Raw genomic sequence first — 14,087 nt, 5'->3', positions numbered from 1 at the left:
AGTTCACGGTATCCTCAAGGAAAGTTATGTATGACGGGGAATAGAACTCGCGTCCTTGGGCTCAGACCACGGCGGGGTGCGCGAGTGATAACTGGAGTAATGAAGTTCACGAGTGAACGACGATGAGGCCAAGCCTGCGTTCGCTTGATTTGAACGCTTGTTTTAAAAGTTCGCTGTGTACAAAAATTTAATTGTTCTTTTTTCGACGTTTAGGGATTTACACCAAAGTTTTGCTGTTTTTTTTTAGTATTTATAGGCACAATTTCGTCACTGGAATATTCTTGTGCGTTTGGGTTTGTGAGATAAGTAGGGATTTACACCAAAGTTTTGCTGTTTTTTTTTCTCAGTATTTATAGGCACAATTTCGTCACTGGAATATTCTTGTGCGTTTGGGTTTGTGAGATAAGTATTCATTTCTGCAAAACAGCGCTGTTAGTATCGTGCCTCCACAGAAAAACACTGAATCATCGCACTAGGATGCGATGTCACATATGTTTTTTGTAGATGTAGCAGATTGAATCGGGTTTTAAATGTACCTCCTCCCCCCCTGCCCTCCCCGGAACACAAGGTATCACAGCATTGTATGTGTGAAAAGAGGTAGGGGGAGTGACGACTTTTTTTTGTCCCCAGTACTGGGACACGAGATGTGTAGCCTACCCCCCTCCCCGCCCGCCCTTCCGTTTTTTTTCGGCCGAGATATGCATGCTTCCTGATCTCCGCTCCAACTTTCCCGGAAGACTGACTTCGAATATGTCCACTGCCGCTAAAGCGGAAGCTTAGCAGTAGTGGAGATTGCTCACCCATTATGTCAATGCGTGCTAAGGTATAAAGAAGAAAATCCGCTGCTATAGCAAGGAAACGATTCCGCGGGAGTCACGTGCCAGAAGAGATGAGTCACTAGAGTTTTGTCAATGTTTAGTTCCTCCATTGTTTTGTGCAAAGCATGTTGCGGCAGTATTTAAGGAAATGCAGTCAAAAATTGTCCAATATAATTGATTTCCCCACTTAGCAGGTATAATTATTATTTGGGCGAAGATGCTGCTGGTAAAGGCTACTGGCCTAAGGAGTTTTATCAGCTTTGAAACTTAAGCTCGAACCATAAAACATGGACAAAAAGAAAGGACACTGGTATAATTTTCAACAACGTATGTTCACCAACTAGCTCGACTCTCAATTTTACTTGATTTTTGTCAGTAGAAACTCTATTGAGTTTCAATTAAACGAAGTCATTTGATATTCTGTTGAGTTTTGTCTATTGAAATCTTGTTGACTTTTTATTGACTGCACTCAATAGAAATGTCAATGTAGAATAAAAAACATAAAAGTAACCTAGTAGTCTTAATTCGGCAGACACAGTGGGCAGCACTGAAAAAAATAGCACTTCAAAGTGTATGTTTCTGCCTGATGAGTTTTGTCAATTGGTTCTCCAAAGAGTTTCAATAGACTGGTGTCAATTGCTTTTGTATTGCGTTTTCTCAATGCAAATCCTTTTGAGTTTCTACTGACACATCTCAATAGGCAATTGAGTTTGAATTAGGTTTCTGTTGACTCAACAAAAACTCAACTGGAACTGAATTGAAACTCAAAATCCATTTTTGTAAGGGCATCCATCCATCCATCCATTTATTTATTTATTTATTTATTTATTTATTTATACAAAATACTGCTAAAGGGCCGTCACGCAGGAGGGTATTACCAGAGTCCTTCAATGCCTTTCTGGTCATGAAACTTCGCCATCACGCTATGGGAGAGGTTCATACGCTGCCGCGCCGCGGCGCTGGTGTTGATCGGAGGGCAGCCGGGGGCGTGGTCAGAGCGCGTTTGACAGGGAATGGACCACGGAGTAAGATAAAACAGGCGCTCGCCGCCTTATCAGCAGAGCGCTTTCGCTTTACGTGTCGTGGGCTGCTCAAATGGACTTGTCATTTTGTGAGTGGCGAAAAAATTTGGTGCGAACGGGCATGCTGCTACTGCGTTCCTGCCTGTCGGTCTGGCTACAGAGCAGCGGCGGCCGCCCGATGCCCTCCGAACAGCGGTAGCGCCACTCGCAGTAGCCTTTGTCCCCGTACGAAACTTGGCCGGGAGTTTCATGACCAGAGAAGCATTGAAGGACACTGGTGTTACATAGGGGTTAGTCAATGCCACAGAAAGAAACATACAAACAAAGATATACATTGGGAGAAATAGAACACCAAAATAACAGCGCATGCGCGAATACGAATATAATAAATATAATATTAGGTCGAAATAACGCGTAAAAATAAAATCAGAAGAAGCAATAACAAACAAATCTCTGTAGAAAAAGAAGAATCTGCCAGAAGTTATACAATAAAAAAGCGATAGTTTGGTTTTCAGTTCACAACTTCCGTGAGTATTAGTTGATTAAATTTAACAGCATCAGTTAGGGTGGGTATTTGTGATGGCAATGCGTTCCAGTCAACGATTGTACGCGGAAAGAATGACCGTGAATAGTTCAAAGTATGACATGCTAAACGCTTCACTTTGAAAGGATGCCGGGTCTAGGAAGAATGGCAGCCGGTGCAGAAAAGAAATCGTCATCAACCAATGGGTGGTGATAAAGTTTATAAAATCCCCAAGTTTAATCCCCAAACTCGCCATACTCGCTGCGCTCGCAGTGGATCCAGCGACTGGACCGATGCCGACTGGGCCGATCACAATTAATATCGACTGGACCGATCACAACTTACAATACCGGCCAGCAACGAGAAATTTTTTTTCAATCAATCAATCAAACAGCTTCATTTCCTTTGAAGAGGAGGAGTACGGGACTAAAAGCTGGAGCAGCTTGACGAGGTCCCGACCCCATTACAAGTCAGCAAAACAGCAGCATGATGATCAATCAGGAACAATGAATGCAAATAAATTGACAAATGTTACATAACATCGCGTAATACAAAACTTTTGTGACATAACGCAACAACAGTACAGAAAAGTTCATAGGCATAGTCATGAAGTGACGTGAACACTAAAAGCAGCAATTTAAAAGAAAAGGGAATAAAGTTCAAGGCTTGTACTATTCCGAGGATGAAATGAGCTGGGCGAAGCGTTTGATGAGATATTTTGGATTATATGACGGATCAAAATCTTCATGGTTTAATAAATTTAGCAAGGAAGGTAGTTTGTAAGACAGAGATTGTTCATCATAAGTTGTTCTAGGTGTGGGTACAGCAAACATTTTTTTGTGCCTTGTTATGCGAACACTTGTGTTGCCTTTTAGCTTAGCAAGTTTTATTATGGTATCGGTACCATACTTAACGAAAGCTTTGCAGCACAACATTAACCGATAATCATACAAACAAAACACAGGAAGAATTTCGTACAGTGGAAACAGGTGTTTTGTTGAAGAAGTATAATGCACGGTAGCAATATGACGTATGGCTCTTTTCTGCAGTAAATACAGCTTGCGTAAATTTGTGACACCAGTAGTACACCACACTATGCTGTAAACTGTAGATTACGGTAAACTGTAGAATGTAAATTACTGTAAACTGTAAATCACGGTAAACTGTAGAACCGTTTGCTGGCTATGCGAATGCCAATGCACAAAAGTGAACCACACTGCTTCAGATCTTCCCGCTTGACTAGCCTTCTTTATTTTCGAGCATTTTTGTTCATTTAAACATGCGGAAACATTGTCGCGTTACATCGAGGATCTTTGTTTTGACGTGAAGGACGTTTATGCACGTGCAAAAGTTCAAAGGCAGGTAAGGCTCTAATTTCTATAGTAGCGACGCCATTATCATCATCTTCACCAGCGTCACAATCATCATCAGCAGATTCGCCAGCTGGCACGGAACATACTCGGTACCCGGCACAGTCGACTATAACCTGCAATTACTGTGACGGAACAGCGCGAACATACCAGAACGAGAGAAGGACACAACACGATTGCTCGTGCTGTGTCCTTCTTTCATACTGGTAAGTTCGCGCTGTTCAATCATAAGGAATGCATTCCAACTAGCCCACTTCTCGACCTTGGTTTAACCTACAACCTCGGTATCACACCCACTGCAGCTACTTTTAGATGCGACTGCATCTCATTCACTCGCCTTGTCCCTCCATACGGCCTTGTCCGTCCACACCCCTGCCCCTACACTATAAAAAAAATAATAGTTAGCGGCGCCCTTGTTCGATCCCACGACCCTGTGGGCGGAACGTGAGGTACATGGTGCTCTTCCCACTGCGCCACAAAACCGAGACAGAATCAAATGGTACGAACGCGCCTTATATCCTTGACGCATTCAAACTAGGTCAGGATGCTACTGATACAACACATGATGGGGCGATGATTAACACTTGCAATAAAAGAAAAGAAGCTCCCACTTACAGCAACAATGATGGAGTAAAGGCCGTTGCGACAGCGAAGCCCCAAGCATACCACTTAGAGAGATTGACCAAGATTGGCCAATAAAACATAATAATAATCATAAAAAACTATACTCATGCGCGTTCCCGACACGTTTCACGCGATTTCAGAATCAATCCAACGGAAACACCATGTGAACCCCACGATGCATCGCATCTACATAGGGTTCCCCTCGCGGGGAGGTGGGCGCAATTTTTTTCAGAATCACTTTTCATGCTGCTGCTACACTGCCTCGGAAGCTAAATGCCAAGACTTCGCGCTGGTTTCTTTGTTTTTGTTTCACTTGTGCTAAGGAAATGAGGACATGTAACGAATGTAAGAGGCGAATGTAACGCCATAATTCCGCCAGAAAAAGCCACATAATGCCGCCACAAAAAGAATCTCTAAACGATGTTGAGACTCGTCTTCAGTGGTGCAATCGGAGACTTGCACAAGAGGAGCCGGGCAGTATCGCTGCGATGGGCAGCTGGGTGACAAGGAACACTGCGGCTCCGTATCCATGACGGCTTGCGTCAACAACACAATCCACCTTTCGTCATCATGTGATGCCAGTGACAGACGCGTGAAATGCGCAGGGTAGTAGGACAGGGAATTCATGCACCCATTTTGTCGCCGTATCCTCGAAATCTGGTGGAAGAGGCTGATCCCAAACGGTGCCTCGCCGCCAGAGCCATTACAACAGGGCACGAACTCTCACGTGGAGTTGAGCGATAAAGCCCAATGGGTCGCATGTCCCGTCGAGGGCTGGTAAAACGCTTGTAAAACCGTTATGTTCGTAGATGGTTGAGTTGAAAGGTTAGACAGTAGGCCTAGCGCAATGAGGGTGATTTCACCTGAATAGTTGCCAAGCAACTTGGATTTGAAGCTTTGCTTACTAACCATTCTGAGGCCTTCGATCAAGAATTGCGTGCACGGCATGTAAGAAATCACCTCAAGACTAACGCCTGAGCGCCAGCGGTGTTCGGACCCAGACAGAGAGAGCTTCACCCTCACCCGTGAAGAGAAGTTCTGGGGGGACACTCTGCATAGTGACTTCGACCAAAGAAGGCGTGTTGTTTCTGTACGAGTGAAATTAATACAGTTTTGCCATTATATTTAACCCCCTACTCTCGTGTCGCCATCATTGTTTTGATGTCATTCAGATTCTAGAGATACTAACAACACGCACGCGTAAGCTCTGGGACATAGCCCTGCATCAGTAGTAATAGAATTCGCTTCCCCGTAAATCTCCAATTCTTATTTGTCACAATACGGGCCTATTTCTAATTCCTATACATGCAGAACGAATGTTGTTAGAGAGTTTGACTGTGCGGATGATAAACTTCACAGGTTCCTAGGTGAAGCTGCAGAGTCGTTGACAGCAAAAGAGAAGGCTTGAAGGCACTCGGAAAGAAAGGCGGGTCATGCCCCATTCGATCATTCTTGATATCTCGGTGATTGGTCAATCCACAGGAAACAACGTCTGTTTTGCGATCGAATGCTTGTCTGCAGGAAAGCCTTCCGGTTATCAGCTGTAAGAATAATAATCTTGCTTCAGCTAAACTGCAGCAGCAGTTGCAGGAGATCAGGACCAAGCTTGACGCCTTTATCAAGTATTTTGCCCGAATGAGGTGTGCAGCATTCGTGCGACATTTGTGGACAGGGATTCGCGGCAGTGTGTAGCCTGATGGGAAATAGCAGAGAGCCTGATCGGGGTTTCAGGGTCACACTACTCTTCCCGCATGACCTTCTGTAAAATACTCGCTGATAGCGGCGTCGTACTCCCTCAGCAGTTTGGCTGGTATTCGAGCCACTGCAGTTGACTTTTTATTGTGCCTTCGGCTACAGTCGAATTCGTGAATGACGTGATCCCAGGTGCCTTAGAGTATCTCAGACGTACTGCGCACGGGCCTGTAGTCGTGTGTACTGCACACAGAGCTGGAAGAGCGCCGGGTGTATTTTTACGCCTTGACCCTCATGCACATCCGTTATAGCCGCTGCGTCCAACCGTCACATCTCTGACAAGTTTTCAGAGCAGAACTGGGCGCGCCAGTCATCAGAGTAAGCAAGGAACAATGCACTGGCCTTCCGGTGGCAGGTGTCATCGTATGTTTAGTGGACGACCTAGCCAAAGGTTGTCTATAAGGCGCACAGGCTCTCGCCCGAACGCTGGACGCTTATGGTCACAGGCATCATTACTGTTCCCCATCCAGACCATTCCAGCGTGGTCACCGGCGCGGCTCTATAAGCTGGAACTAATCTCCTCACCTCTGTGCCCAACGAGGAGTGTAAGAAGTGACGTCAGACATTTTAAAGCACAGCTTTCTACCTCTACGAGCCAACGGTTCTTTCGCGGTCTGCGGGACAAGAAACTCCCAATGCGGCGGAGGCGGCTGAGGGGGGGAAGAGGGACGGGTGATGAGGGTTTCACTCGCGGAGCACACTGTAGATGACGCGGCAAATATATCCAGCGTTCTCCCGCGGAGGAGCCTGCTCACCGGCGGCGGCGTCGGTGGTACGGCTTTGTCGTCTGCTTTAGTGAAGGTTGTTTTTGCTTGTTTTGGCGCAGCTTCACGTCCATTGCGCGCTCCCTTCGCACGGCTTGATTAACTTGTTCGTCAACCCCTCCTGAGTAACCCGGACACGATTAAATTAAGTGATCATACGGGGAAGATACGTTGCGGATTGGTTTGCAGGGTGTGAAAACAAAATGCAGAGACCAGATACAGACATCCGGCCGCTAGTGAAACGCTACCTTTTGCGCACTGCTTGCCACCAATGGGACTCCGTTTTCTAAATGGCTGAATACCAATTCGGTTGTGTTTTAAGAGCGATTCAAAAGGCGAAACATTCGGATAAATAGCGATTATAAAAGTTCCCTCAGCTTTCTTGCAATTCTGTAACCTATTAAACTAACTAGTTTTAATCGGCATAAATGGGGATCACTAAGCTCACATGTCGAATTGTTTCGGTGTCTGCGCTTGTGTCATGCGGCGGTGTAGCCCCTAGCTAGTATATCAGGATAGCTAGGTTACACTGTCTCGCCATCCGAAAGACGCTCCTCTCCGTTTTCTTTCTCCCGACGCACGGCCGGGCTACAGCGGAGACGTACGCCGCTCCAGCGCTGCCGTAGCAGACGGTGCTGCGTTCGGGACGCCGCCCCCGCGAATTCTAGGTATTGGCTGGCAGAATCTCTGGTTTCACTCTTTGTAGAGCCACGTGCGTGAATTCAAGTGACGTCGCGCGGGCAATAGTTGTGGGTGTTGCCTCTCTGGGGCCGCGTGAGCATTGTAATGACGGTGCTGTCTATTGCCGGACCCGTTCCTGAACACACCTCCGGCGTTTCCATAGCTTGAAGGGTGAAGTCCTTCAAAGCTGGCACACCTCCTGACGCAGATCGTGGCTTCGGCATTGATACGGGCGTGAACGGTTGTCCTTGCAGAATATAACCACTGCCAAATCCTCTGTTGCACTGCTGGCCAGAGATAGCTGCTGCAACACGTCTTGACGGGTAAAGGTTCGTTGGCTGCGGAAGAATGGCGAGCTGGGCCAGGTGGTACAAATCCACGGTGATAACAGAGCAAGGCCAGACGAAGGAGGGGGACAGAAAAAATATTTATTTGTCCAGCAGACGTTGAAGTTATGGGCCTCAACCCCTGAGAGTCATTACGAGGGGAGAACACAAATAAGCGCTGACGCTCAACTGAAGTTTACTCAGAAGGCAACGAAGATATGTACACGGAGGTCTCACACACACAAAGCATGCCCCCAAAAAAACCCTGCAGCTTCTGTTAGCGCTACAGAGTATTCGTAAGGGTTGAATGGATCCCCCGACATCAAATATCTTTTTCGCGCACTGAAAAAGATACTTTTTCGCATACTTTATCATTGCACCAGGCTGACTGACGCATACCAGCGATTGTTTGCAAATTTCGCTCAATTTGATTTGAATGATTAAACATCATGGAGGTAGCGTCAACCTCAGTTATGCAACATTAATGCTGGACCCTTTCACGGAGTTATGGTGTTGCCTTATTCGCACATTGAGGCAACGCTCCCCGATTGCAAGACCCCATATACATGATCGCAAGACAACGGAATCGAGTACAGAACAGAAGTGCGGCAAAGTACATAGCTGCCCCCATGCTTCACGGTGCAGCCTTATTTAGGGACGTCATGTTTATTGTTCTCCCGGCGGTCAACCTTTGAACATATTCTGCCGGACTTGTTAAGCACGAAACAGTGTAGACAGCACCGTCTGTGCCCTCCCTTAGTGCAGTTTTTATCTAGTTTTGCGTTGTTATCACCATGGTTCTGTAGGTTCCCGGTGTCACGCAGGAACCATTGCTGCACACGGCGCTGTTTTCGGGTGCCACACTATCGTGTTTTCATCAACATGGGCGAGGAGGACGTGCTGCTTGTTGGCTCCGTTGCCGCCTGTCGGCCTTCAGAGCCAATAGGAGCTCGCTACTTACGTTATTGGGAGTAGGTTGCGCGGAGAGGGTGTTGCGGCCCTCGCCGAAATGTCGCACAGTGGTGAAATGTGTAGCCATGCTGCGGTTCGCTAATTCCGGAGCAGTGTAGCCCTGTTTCTACCACTTTATCCACCTATGCTTTCCATGCTTTACACCCATACTTTATCCACCCTGCGCTAATAGTGTCGCCTGGCAGTCACGCGTCAGGTGTAGCGGAATGCCGCAGAGGGACACGCAGTCATCCCAGGCTTTCATGAAGTGGCACCTGGCGTTGAAGTCCGTGGTGTCAGTACTACGGCAGGCGGCAGTTGAGACGGTGGCACGTTGCAGTTCGCTGACAACCTCCTGGAGTTCGAGTTCTCGCTAAACATTCGACTCTGCTCTCTGCTTTCAAGTTCCACTTCCGGGAAGTTGAAGGTTAGGGTAGACTGTATTAGTGTCTAGTGTAGTGTATTATTGTATAGTGGAACTCGAGTATCATCATCATCACCATAGCTATCTACGTCCACAGCAGGGCAAAGGCCTCTCCCATATACCTCCAATTAACCCGGTCCTGTGCTATCTGCGATCAATGTATCGCCGCAAACTTCTCATTTTTCATGTACTGTTACCATGTGCCATTTCTTTCCATGTACTATTACACCAAGATCTCGTGGACTGGATTAACAGTGCACAAGGCGGACGCCACCACGGTGGGTTAAGGAAACGTGCCTAGAGTGCCGCCCGACAGTACTATAGGCACTCTACGAAGGCGATGTCCACCGGAATTTTGTAAAACTGAGGCCCCCTGCTGCCATTATCTCTTTGGCTAAGCTGTGAATGAAGTCATTATGTTACTGAGTTTTCGTTGCAGGCTGTATTCTGCAAAGAAGTTGCCAGGAGGATCACTTCTACGGATATCTAGAGGTAATGTTTTCATTTGCAACTCACGAGTGTCGCAATGATTTAAAACACGTTAAGTGAAATGATTTTATTTTAGAAAGCACTCATCCTACCATTCGCCCAGTAGAGAATAGTATGACTGCTAGCAATTCTCGTAGAAATAATGATTAGGTTCGTCTTTATGAAATTGTTTTGTTTGATTATTGGCAGATTTTTTAAGAGTAGCGTATGAAACACGCTCATATCGGCCTTTTCTTTAACAGGCATAATGTTTTAATACGTTCGCGTGCTTTCCAAAATTCAGAAAAATTTTACGCTAACGAAAATTTGCAAGAAGTCTTCAAAGATTATCGAAGAAGTAACAAATGCTAGACAATTCCTTCATGCGGGATACCTTTGTGCCTTTTTCTACCGTTTCCACACCGCCTTTAAATTTCTAGGGTACTTAATTTTTAAGGGTTTTAAATCAATCTATTTATTTATAAACAAATAAACAAATAAACAAACAAAAGTAAATAAATATTACCAATTGAACCGACCCAGCGTGTATTCTTAAACAAGAACATTGGTCATCTACGTTCAACGCATATGGTTTAGGTCAAATTTGCGGAAGGTTTCTTTTTCCCCCGTTAAATAATGCCGACTTTTAGGACCCATGCCATCAGTTTCCGTAGTTTAGAACGATCCTGCCTGTGTACTGCATGTTGCGCCTTGTGGCGGTCGTCGTGTTCGGGAGTAACGTCAGCGTTCGACCGGATCGTCGGGGTGGGGCTCGGATCACGGTGTTCGGTGCGTCCTTCCGTGGTTAGAGGGTTTTCATTTTTCCGCCGTTGTGCAACTTCACCTGCAAAAGTTGCTGCTTTTAGTTTCCCCCGCGTGGGCCCCCTGACCCTCCACGTGAGAACTCAGCATTGCTACGGCGGTTCGGCGACTGGTATGGGCAGGGCGACGGCGAACGGTTGAAACGGGCTGGTCCACGGCTGGTGTTGGACAAATGTTCTTCGATCTCCGATGGGCGATGGCCGGTTCGGGGGCGGGGTCCGTCGACAGAAAACGCTCGCAAACCGAGCCTCCTTTAGGGGCAGCGACGGTAGATGTGTCGGCCTCTCCGCAGTGGTAGCCCAGCGAACGATTGTCGGACGTTCGCCACACGTCGGTCTTCCTTCGAGCGGGGGATTGCACCGCAGCTGGTCGGGCGGGCGACAGGGGACGACGGTACGGAGCCTCGTGACGATAGGGCGCTGGTGGGCGAGGGCGACAGACAGCAGCCGCGTACGTCATGGCTTGCGGTTCGCGAGGTGCTACTGGCGTAGTTGAAGTTCCAAGTGCTTGCTGCACTTCTCTAATGACGTCGGTAAGGGAAGCGACTTGTGGTTGCGGCGACGTTGGGAGAACTTTTCGCCGCTCCTCCCTGACTGTCGCGCGCATAGTCTCGCGTAGGCTATCTGCGGGAATGCGCATACTGTCGACGCAATTCGCTTTGGCCGTGCCAACAAAGTTGCGGTCATACTGCTTAGCACGCATTTCGAGAGCTTTCTCAATGGTGCTGGCTTCGCTCACGAATTCGGTGACGGTTTTGGGTGTATTGCGGAGAAGCCCAGCGAACAGTTCCTCTTTCACACCGCGCATTAGGAAGCGCAACTTCTTTTCTTCCCCCATGCAAGGGTCAACTCGCCTCAAAAGCCTCTTCACCTCTTCGGCAACACAACAACGCTTCCATTAGGGTGTTGTGCCCGCGTTTGCAGCAGCAATTTGGCCCGCTCTTTTCGCACAAGCGTGGTGAACGTCGTTAAAATTTGCGTTCTGAATTCGTTCCAAGATTCTAGGGAGCTCTCATTGCTCTCGAAGCATATCCGTGCTTAATCTTCAAGGTAGAAGAACACTTGCCTCAGTGTCTGCGCGTCGTCCCATCGATGGAACAGGCTGACCCGTTCGACTTGCTCCAACTAGTCTTCGGCATCCTCCAAAGGTGACCCGTGGAATGAAGGGGGCTCCATGTTTTGCTGAAGAACGAGGGCAAGATTGGTAGCGCTGGTCATGGTGCCTGCGTTGATCATGGTGGTGGTTACGACGTCTTCTTTCACGTTAACTGGGAGTTCACGTTATCTAGAAGTAGTCCAAACTCTGGCTGATGGCCTTGCTGTCGGCGGCTGACACGAGCTGGGCTTGCTTGTCGGCTTGACGATGGCTTAAGGTCCATGTACCCCGCACCTTCACCAGATGTCACGATGTCAAAGATTACACAGTTGTCTTCAAGGAACAAGTTTATTGGAGCGAACTTGTGCTCCCCTAACAACTCAAAGAATACACAGGCGGCGAAACAGCAGTCAAAAAAGTGTCGTGCTCAAGCGAGCTTCGGCGATTCGAATGCCGCGGCATATGCTCCGCGGGACGTTATCACTCGGCGCTAGGGTTTCTCGAATATTCGAAGTGTATCCAGAACACTCTAGATCAGGGAAGATTATTCTAGACTGTTCACGTTGGTTCGGAACGCTCTTTCTGTCAGAGGAGATAACACATGCGGCACAGAAAGAAAGAACGGAACACGCGTCTTCCTTGGCCCACAGGCAACACCGATAACAGAGACCGGCGCAGCCGGGCGGCAAAAGCAAAACACAAATAAACAAACCCAATGCATGGTTCGCGGCAATATTATTTTCAAAGACCACCAAAGTGATAACAAATGCTGTGCCAATTACGTTTTTGTGTATGTGCATGCCCTGTAAATAACAACTGCTGGCTCTCGCAATTATTCCTGGCCGATTCGGATTCTTTTGCATAAAATGCCTTTTGTTCTTCTTGCCCAGGCGTGTCGTTATCCAGAATTTTCCCCAGGAGTCATTAAATGTGAAGTCACGTTACCGTAAACCAAACACGGGACACATGGTCTAAAGCCAAGCTTTGAATGCAAATGGTGCCCAATTGACGATTAGGACCACAAAGCAAAGCGGCAAATAAATTTCGCAGTTCGATATCTCGGAGTGCGGATGCGCTAGATAAATTCTCTCAAATGAAACTCATTATTCAACGTTAGTTAATTAAGCCACCTGAAGCCACCTCCTATTTCATGTCCCTCTGGGCGCATAAACTCCCTGTAGATGTGGGCATCGCGCAAGTCTAAGCGCCTTTTTTTTTTTTTTAAAAACCTGTCGACTCAACTTTTATCACCCTGTGTACGAACAAGCTATCGCAGCAAAGCTTTCTATTAGAGGCGACCCGCCGCGGCGGCTCAGTGGCTAAGGCGTTGCGCTGCTGAGCACGAGGTCGCGGGTTCGATTCCCGGCCACGACGGCCGCTTTTCTGATGGAGGCGAAAAGCAAAAACACCCGTGTGTACGAGATTACGGCGTGCGGAAAGGATCCCCAGGTGGTCAAAATTGATCTGAAGCCATCCACTACGGCGCGCCTCATCGCCTGCGTTGCTTCGGCGTGTTAAACCCTACAATCAATCAATCTATTAGAGGCAAATATAAAGAGCAACAAATGACTGGAGTATTGCTATGCGGAAAACGTTTATAGCTGCATTTTTAAATGTGTCAAGGAACTGTTTTTTTTGTTTACATTTCAGGAGGGCAACTTCTACCATTTGGTTCACGCTAACAGCTACGGAGGGCGAAGCGGGTGAGTGGATTGGGAAGCCCACATCTTTCGCTTGCTGCAATCGTCTTCCTAAGACTGCGGCCTCAAAACATCGCCGCTGTGCACTTGTCCGAATGCGGCCGAGGTAGCTTCCCCGAAAGGGCTGCTGGTAGCTGGCGCCATATTCGCAGTGCTTCACCTCCCTCCAATACAAGGAGATGGCAACTGCTGGCTAGCCTGCCTCTAAGCACAAATGTCCAAGTAAACTCAGCTGTACTGTTCTGGAACCCCGATGCTTAGAAGTTTTAGATAAAAAAGTTGCGAGATGCAAATTCCATAAAAACAAACAGATTCGTCACACGGCTCTACACAGTATACTTTATTTGCGCCTCTTAAACGTTAGTACCAGCAGTAATCATCAAAATTTGTGTACAGTCAGGATCAAGTTGAAGGTGATCGTTTGGGTACGTGGCAAAGAAACAAGCAGCCGCAGGTGTTACGGGTTGTATCAGGGTTGTATCATAAGGATGGGAAAAAGCCGCTGCTACCTTTATGTCCGAAGTTCTGAGAACGGCCGCTCTGTAGGGTGAAAGACCCGCTAATTTACGCTCCCGCGATCACCATGAAGTTGATCCCGAGTGTACGTGAAAATGGAGTGAGTATTTTATTCTAGAGTGTGTAATACGGAGTTTGCGTCCCGCCCAGGCAACTTGATCCATCATCGCAGGTAGGCAAACAGGAATTCATACAACGACGGTAAATGGCATAGGCGATCTGCAGAAAGCC

At 47.4% G+C, this 14,087-nt stretch overlaps 1 protein-coding gene across 1 annotated transcript in view; it reads right to left on the bottom strand.

Annotated features, from left to right (window-relative positions):
• Nucleotides 1-14,087, bottom strand: part of LOC144175753 (uncharacterized) — a 244,877-nt gene that overhangs the window by 124,424 nt on the left and 106,366 nt on the right. The window lies entirely within an intron of this gene.

This window comes from Haemaphysalis longicornis, unplaced genomic scaffold (genome assembly GCF_048455015.1).
Source record: "Haemaphysalis longicornis isolate Haplotype H1 unplaced genomic scaffold, Haemaphysalis longicornis Haplotype H1 scaffold_3, whole genome shotgun sequence".
NCBI lineage: Eukaryota > Metazoa > Arthropoda > Arachnida > Ixodida > Ixodidae > Haemaphysalis > Haemaphysalis longicornis.
The sequence above is the reverse complement of the archived record's forward strand: the minus strand, read 5'-3'. Positions and strand labels throughout refer to the sequence as shown.